Here is an 8,331-nt window from a genome sequence, read left to right on the forward strand (position 1 = left end):
CCATAACACATCTTGTGACTTTTGCTGGATTTTTATAGTATTTTTCAATTAAAGACAGTGTATTCATTATTGCTTCTGTCCAATTGCATTTTCTCATTGACTTTATGTCTTCTATGTAATTAAGAAATACCCATCCAATTGTTGTTTCTGATATGGACAAAAAAAAAATTCAAACAAGTGTACATGTACACCATCCTAATTACGTCTTCTATGTCTTTTTTGTTCGAGTTTTGCAATAAGTCCATGATGATCGTGCTGGATAACGTTTCAGTTTGTATAGATCTCCTTATCAGAAATGATGATATAACTTTGTTTCCATAATCAAGATTCATTGCCTCATCTTCACAAGATATACCAAATATAGACTTGATGTCTTCCGTTGTCAACTTTGCAATGTTCTTTCCTAAATTGAATGAACAACAGTTGTCTAGTATGTCTAAATTATTTTCACTATGATATCATCATATTTTCTACATTGTTTATAATTCAGCTTATTCTTCAATAGTAAATCAAACAATGACCAAAATGGGGTTTTCTTCAATCCTTGAATGTGCTTGTTTGGTTTGTTTCTTAGAAAAAAGTTTTAATTTTTTTTAAATAGAAACTAATTTGATAAAAATAAATATCAAAAAGATATTTTTAAATTTTTAGAAATTATTTTTGGCCTCTCAAAAGATAAAATTGTATAAAAATGATAAGTATTTTTAAAATTCATTTCTTTCATCAAATTAATTTGAGTTCTAAGGCCATAAATCTAATTTTTAAACTTACTTCCAAGCGCTAACATTTTAAGGCCATAAGGACATGCATTTTATAGATAGCTATCTGTTTAAATCATTTACACGTTCATATAGCTATATGTTCTATCATTTATGGTTTTAAAACTTTAACAGGTCATAAATTTATGCTCGGTAGTTTGTTTTGGATGAATTTTTTAATTTTATTTAATTTTATTTTTTTCGAAATTTATCCATCCAAAATTGCCGAAGCTAGTTTCGTGCACTTATTTTTTCTAGAAAAAAAATGCTATTTCAAGGTTTTGAACTTATTTGGAGAATTATGAAGATCATAGTGCGTTTTTGTAGCTTACTTTTCGTGCTCCTTTTGGATACGATAGCCCCATAGTTCAAACTCCCGTGGTTTTGAATCTAATTTCACAAGTGCAAAGTGAAATAGATAAACACAAATGAGTCCAAATCCGGAAATTCTTTTGAAAAATCAATTTTGAATAAAAAATGCCAAAAATAGACCGCTTTGCCAAATTACAGAGTCACCACCTAAATATTTTTTGAAAAATTTAGGAAACCCGTGACTTGTGCCGAATGCCACTTATCCATTATCACCAAAGTGTCTCGGTTCGAGAACTTAGGTATGAGAGGGGAAGGTCATGAATTGAGCACCCCACTAACCCGATCAAAGATCGGCCTCTACTAATCATGATGTGATTTGTATTTACATTATATGCTCTTGTTCCGATTATTAGGCTATCTTTACTAGATGATGCACACAAGTATAGGTTAATTTGCAAAAGTTGTAACATTTTGATTTTATGTTTGTTTGAAAAGTGTTTGAATATGTACCACTTGAAAAAATGATCTCATATGTACATTTGATCAAATTATCCCAATTTGAGCAATTAGCCTTTATTCACGGTATTCAAATAGGTATATCACTTAAGTACTTAGTTTCATGGATATGCTAGATATGGTAACAATCACACGCATGCGATATGTTAAAGCAATAAGTACTCACCTGGTACTACGATGCAAGCCAAACAAAGTAAAAGAATTAGAAAACATGCATGCCCCTAACTAATGCAATATGACTAATCACTGCTGGGAAAATGACTTTTAGCGGCGTTCAAAAACGCCGCTATATGTCTGAAAAACGCCGCTAATTCCTTTAGTGACGCTTACTACCAAACGTCGAGGACGCGGCCGTCGCTGTAAGTTTATGACGCTTTAAAAGCGTCGTAAAATTAGTATAGACGGCGTTTATAAAAACGCCGTTAAATGTGACAGTCAACGGTAACATGACGTCACATAAGCATTAGCGACGCTTCAAAAACGTCGTAATAGATTTTTTGTTATTTTAAAAATATAACTATAGTGGCGCTTTGAAAAACGCCGCAATAGATTTTTTTTTTTTTTTTTGTTTTTGAACTACTAATTTTGTGAGATTAACTTCAAAAATATACCTGTAAAATAGCAATAATGAATAAAACTTTGTATAGACATATATTTATGTGAGATTAATATTCCCTCACATCTATAATAGTACCCCATACAACATCCTTCAAGAAAAAAATCCAATAAGTTCAATCCCAAAAAATAAAATGAGAATAATTTAAAGATAAAAGTGAAATTAACAGTTGAATAATAAAAAGTAATAGTGCCTAAGGCAAATAGAGTTGGGAAGAAGTTATAATGATTTCCACTACTCAAATCAATACCATAAATTAGGACAGATAACATTTGTCATTGGGTCTAAAAGTTGTGTTTAGCCAAGAAATAATTATGCCTTCATATTCATTGGGTTAGACACAAAGCATCAAGCATTAATGTCCAGATTTTCTAATCAATGTCTCCAAATTTTCAGAGTTGAACAGAGTATTAATAATACACATCAAATATTACCCTTCCTGCATAAAGCAAGAACCACCATACTGCTAGAAATTTATTTTTTCACCCCAAGTCATGCACCTATACCATGGCTTCTGAAGCATTTGGAATCTCTGCCATAATCATGTGCTCATTTGAAAGACCAGCATCATCACCTTTTGTACAGCCAACCTGCTCACAGAGAGAGAGAGAGAGGATGAACTTATACTAATGGTAAAACTAGGAGGTTCAATCATGGTAAATCAACAATAAAATTCTGCTCTCAAAGAGTTTATCTTGCAAAGCATTTTAAGCAAAAAATAATAATGAGCAAGAAACAAAGCATGAACTGATAACATACATAATTTGCACTTATTAGTGGATAACATCTATAGGAACACAATGGATCCCATGATATGTACGTACCAAAGCTACATACCTCAGATGGAGTGAACAGAGCACACACTTGATCAGTTATATTCAATAAGGATGCTTCCTGCCAAATTGAAAATTTGAATGAACAATTACAAAGGAATTGCAATCAGATAGACTGTGAGAAAGAAAATGAAAGAGAAGAAAGGAAAGGAAAGAAACAATCACCTGTTTGCACAAAAACCAGAGAGAAGATATATCTTGTCTTGTAAAATTCAGATTATAACGCCCCCACTAATGCATGGATAATTTCATCAAATGCAGGTTCCTTAAGCTTAAGAACACTAGGCTCCTGACTTTTTCTATTGGCCTGCATTCAGAGATATACACAATAAAACCAAAGAAGTATCATGTGTTGTAAAATTCAGCTCATACTGCCTCACTAATGCATAAAATTTCATCCAAAATAGGTTCCTTAAGCTTATTATCTAGCAGTATAAAGTTTAATTTCAATTTCCTAGTACAAAATGCATAAAGATCCGAACAAAAAGGAATCACCCACATACCTAAGGTTTACTTCCCTTTTAAATGTCAATACATATTTATTTGGTAAGTAAGGTACCCACCAAATTACTATGTTAAAACCAATATATTAAAGGTAAACCAACCATAATAATGAGAGAAGCTTGAAAAGACATTTGAAGGTAATTAAGTAACCAAAACATATAGTTGTGGTTTTTGCTATGAAATCCCTAAAAATAACAACTGTACAATAAATGAAAAAATAATTTACCTGCAGAATGGTCTTTGCTGTCCATCTATTGTTGATCAGAATTGATAGGTATAATTCTTTGTGTTTCATCTATTGCATGGAGAAAAGAGTAGAAATGGAGGAGAAGAATTGACGGGAAGGAAGAGTTTGAGAGAGAGAACTTCGAAATCGAGAGAGAGCGAAATGGTGGTGCTCACCTTAGCATATGGGAGAAATGCCCTACTACAACTGTCAAAGTGATCATAAACAGTATGTTGATGCCAAAACTCTAACAGCAAATTGGTAAACTGTAATACATATGTTTGCTAGGTTTGCATATCTTACCTTGCATTTATTAGAGCCAGAGTCGTGAGTCATTTCATCAAGAATCGTTCTAACTGTGTCAATGTTATTGGTTGATACATATGAACATATCCACAGATTGTAAGTGAACAAATTCAGGGCACCGTTTCGTAGTTTGATTTTTTGAATAGCTTTATCAACAGCTTTAGGAAGCGTATCGGCATCCATCCCTTCACATCTCTCCAAAATCGTGTCCATATGTTTAAGTCTTCTAGCCCAATAATAAATGAGAACCAGAGCCTTGTAGGTTTCTGTAGTTTTTCCAGTGTCAGGTAGACCTAGTAAGTACTCCCCAGTAGCATCATAACCAACCACTTCGGCCATCAAGGCAATGTGGACTGCACAGTCGGAGTCCGATAATTCAAACTCTTCGTGACTAACCATCCACTCTGATATCTGAAAGCTCGTACTAGTTACACAACAGTATATACCACTTCTTTAACAAATACGTAACGAGAAGTGGTAAGAAATTTTGTTGTCAAATAAATGCTTCAATTGATTGCAAATTACGAAATGAAGCACTGTTAAGCAATTCAAACAGTCAATGTTAACAGTACTAATAAGTCATCTATGAGTTCTAATCTAAACATGCTGAGAAATAACCATAAATAGTTGGAAAAGTTTCTTCAGATAGCAGTATCTTCTAACAGGAGGCCACTTTTTTTTTTTTTTTTTGATAACTCTAACAGGAGGCCACTTTTAAATGTGAATTTAGACATCAATCAGAATAAATAGTTAAGCAGTTGGTCTTTATGATGCCACCTATGTTCATTTCAGATGATGATCTTAATCCATAAACATTTTCTCAGGCTGTTCTCACAACATACAGATATCAGTGTTACAACCCTGTGCTTTAAGGGTTATATAGATGCTAAGAACCACGCTATTCAGGTAGTGTCTCCATTTTTATCTACTTTTGGTAAAAATAATAGAAATTTCTGTAAATAATCTGCTTCAACAGGGATATCGAGAACATGACTTTTGCATTTCACACAAAACACAAATGTGAATGAACAACAATAGCAATTTAGAATTAAAACAAGCTCCAATAAGTATCAGACTAGAAAATTTGAAGATCGCACATGATAAAACATAATGAGGCAGATCACTCAGAATTTAGCTGATAAGATTCTCCACGGGATAGTAATAGTAATCTCACATAAATATGTAAAAACCTGTTGGGTAACCATGCAACTAAACACTTCAGCACTTTGTTCAGGGAAACTTGTAAGTATTTTAAGCATCAAACTGTTCCCAAGATCACCTTTCATATCATGAGACCTTTCAAATATGAATCAGATGACGATTTCACCTCCTTGCTGTGCAATTCTTGAACTGCAAGTTAGTTAAAGCTGTTAGATTCCATCCATACGAGGCAGTATACATCCAAACTGAAAAAACAATAGTGAGCTAGCAGGACATACAAATTACAACAGGAAGAAAACTACAGAAAGATAATGCAACTCCGACAAAAAGGCTAATGACTCAGACATGGCATGCAAAACTTAAAATTAAAGAATGGCCAACTTCAAAGACTGCAGCTAATGACAAAATAAAAATCCTGGCATTTTAGATAAATAAAAGTAAGTATCAACCAATATGAGCACATGGTAAGGAACCAAGGATTCAAATTTTAAGGCAATATGTTGACAAGCTGCGACACTCTCAACAAGAAACTAAACACTTTGATTCTCTCCATACGTATTATGTCCTTCAAAGTAAAAACAAAAGAAAACAAAGGAACCAGATGTGACAAAAAAAAAAAATCACAATCTATACACTTTGCTACCACTGTTTGGTAATACAACACCAGTTGCTCCCATCACATGCTTATCTCTCACCAACTCTCTTTTTTCAATAAAGTATCTCTCATCTCAGCAACTCACCCGTTATTTGCAAGCAATCGTCCATCACAGAGCTACGAGAATACCCAACAAAAAAATAATAATAAATGAATAAATACCATTATCCATTAATAATAAATGAATAAATACCAACATTTGAAAATTTCAGACGCTGCCTATTATCCATTAATAATGCACAAATCCAGAGTAACATTGGCCTCCGAAAAGGCCTGCTTGGTAATCCAACTTCTATTATGTTGGGAAATTTATTTTATCAAAAATAGCCACATAATATACAAAATAAAATCTATGTAAGGAACTAAAAAACAGAGAAGATATTACCTACCTTGAATTCTCAGGAATGATTGTAGACAAAAAGGGCCTAAACATTCGATCTCGAAGTGTTTCAATGAATGTGTTAGGGCCTAAACATTCGATCTCGAAGTGTTTCGATCAGACAGCCATAATAATCAACAAAGTTCGTTTGGAGACTCGAAACATAAATGGTTCTGTCACTAGTATGAAGGCACTTACAGTTTCAACGTTGCAAGCTCTTTGGCCAATACCATATTCCTTTCCTGCAGCCTTACGCACTCCAAAGTTGATCTATCAAGTTCCTATTATACAAGGAAGGAGCTAAATGAGAAGGTTTCAATCAACCTGTGTAAACATGTAAAACACAAAAAACACACTCAACAATTTGAAAAGAACTGTATGCCTCTGAAAAAAACAATTTGAAAAGAACAGCAATGAAATTAAATTACCTCCTCATTGAGTTCTTCGACATCTTTCTGATGACGCTCTATCGCCGATCTGAGTCCTAAAACCTTCCCTTCCAATTTCTCCATTTCCCTATGCAACTCCCCTGGATTATCTTCGCAATTGATCAATTTCTGATAGAGGTTGCCTACTGATTGGAAATAAAGCCGACTAACATTGGCCTCCGAAAAGGCCTGCTTGCATACAGGACATCGTTTTTTCTTCACATTTGAACAGTACTCGATACATTGTTGAAGGCTAGGTTTGTCAAAAAAACACATCAAATTGAAGATCGTTCTCGAATAATTATCGATTGAAGTGAACAACTGTGAAGATATAACTATAATATGTGAGTATAGAAGTGACTGACCAGAGCTCGTGGAAGACATGGCCGCAAATGGAGATTGATTGAAGGGCTTCGATGATTGGATTGAGATCTTCGTAGCAGATTGAACATATAGGCTTGGCTATTGTGCTACCGCCATTGGAGCTTGAAAAGCGAGTAATCGAGGGGTCAGAGTTCAGATCTGAGCTTCTGGAAGATGAGAAAAGAGAGTTTTAGCGATAGAAAGTGTAGGTAGAGAGAGAGAGAGAGAGACAGTGGAGCTCACCTTAGTGAAATCGAAATCGGCGGTGCAGATGGTGGTGGCGACGGAGCTTCGAAATAGAAATCGCTCTGAAATCACTGAACCTCTGAATCTCTGCAAACAATGATCAAGTCAGAATAAAACGGTGGAGCTCTGAATCTCTCACTAAAGAGAGAGAGAGAGAGAGACGGTGGAGCTCGCTACCTCGCCGGTGCAGATCGTGCTGGCGATGGAGCTTCGAAATCGCTTTGAATCTTCGAAATCGCCGGTGCAGATGGAGCTTCGATGGAGCTTCGATGGAGCTTAGAGAGGGTTGAGAGAGAGAGAGAGATGTGTGTGCGTATAAGGGTTGAGAGAAAGAAAGGGCTGAGATTCAAAATAAGGAAGGACGGAGGACGCGCGTGTGCCTACCGCATTTGGAGGCGTTTTCAATTATAAAACGGAGCCGTTTTGGTTAACAAATACGTGGCAGTTATAAAACGCCATTAAAAATTAAAAAAAGTGGCGTTTAAAAAAATGCCGTTAAAAAAACGCCGTTAAAACCTATTTTTCTTGCAGTGAATGTAACACATGCAATATGCAATTTAAATAGGCTCGGCTACTAACATGGCATGCCAATCAATTTGATAGCATGCGGTTTAAGCACGTTTTCAAAGAAGTAATAAATAACAATGTGAGTTAGAATGTTGAGCCGAACTTTTATGCATGCAAGACACATGGATGCAAAGCATGGAAAATACTAAACAAAATATGATGTACTACGCTATCTATCATAAGCGGGTAAATAAAAGGAAAAAGGAACGGAGGTTGGAAGACATACATAAATTATTACACATTTGCCCTCGACAAGATTACTACGAATTAACTAATTATTACAATACCCAAAATAAATGAATCAACTACTCTAGCTAATTATTTACAAGTTAGAACCAATTAATTAATTACAACACAATTAATTAACTAATCTATCACAAGTTCAAAGGAATTACACTCTATTAATTACAAGATACTAATTAACAAGCCACAAGAAGGAAGTGCTCATGCATGAAATGTGG

General features: G+C 34.6%; 2 long non-coding RNA genes across 7 annotated transcripts; both read right to left on the reverse strand.

Annotated features, from left to right (window-relative positions):
• Positions 1-1,844: 1,844 nt before the first annotated feature.
• On the reverse strand, positions 1,845-4,034 carry LOC145807586 (uncharacterized). 2 transcript variants are annotated; one of them, XR_014350816.1, is made up of 4 exons: positions 3,942-4,034; positions 3,201-3,834; positions 3,040-3,096; positions 1,845-2,792 (listed from the first exon to the last, which is right to left on the reverse strand). It is a non-coding gene; the product is annotated as an uncharacterized LOC145807586 (long non-coding RNA). The 2 variants fall into 2 exon arrangements; XR_014350815.1 differs by having other exon boundaries at positions 3,201-4,031.
• A 5-nt stretch (positions 4,035-4,039) lies between these two features.
• LOC145807585 (uncharacterized) lies at positions 4,040-7,810 on the reverse strand. Of its 5 annotated transcripts, none has more exons than XR_014350810.1 (7): positions 7,481-7,802; positions 7,301-7,390; positions 7,060-7,224; positions 6,695-6,947; positions 6,277-6,547; positions 5,351-5,421; positions 4,040-4,482 (listed from the first exon to the last, which is right to left on the reverse strand). It is a non-coding gene; the product is annotated as an uncharacterized LOC145807585 (long non-coding RNA). The 5 variants fall into 5 exon arrangements; XR_014350811.1 differs by having other exon boundaries at positions 6,465-6,547; positions 7,481-7,799; XR_014350812.1 differs by having other exon boundaries at positions 5,351-6,590; positions 7,481-7,810.
• Between the last annotated feature and the right edge of the window lie 521 nt (positions 7,811-8,331).

Source organism: Camellia sinensis, chromosome 14 (genome assembly GCF_055761805.1).
Source record: "Camellia sinensis isolate YWXY chromosome 14, ASM5576180v1, whole genome shotgun sequence".
In the NCBI taxonomy this organism is placed as follows: domain Eukaryota; kingdom Viridiplantae; phylum Streptophyta; class Magnoliopsida; order Ericales; family Theaceae; genus Camellia; species Camellia sinensis.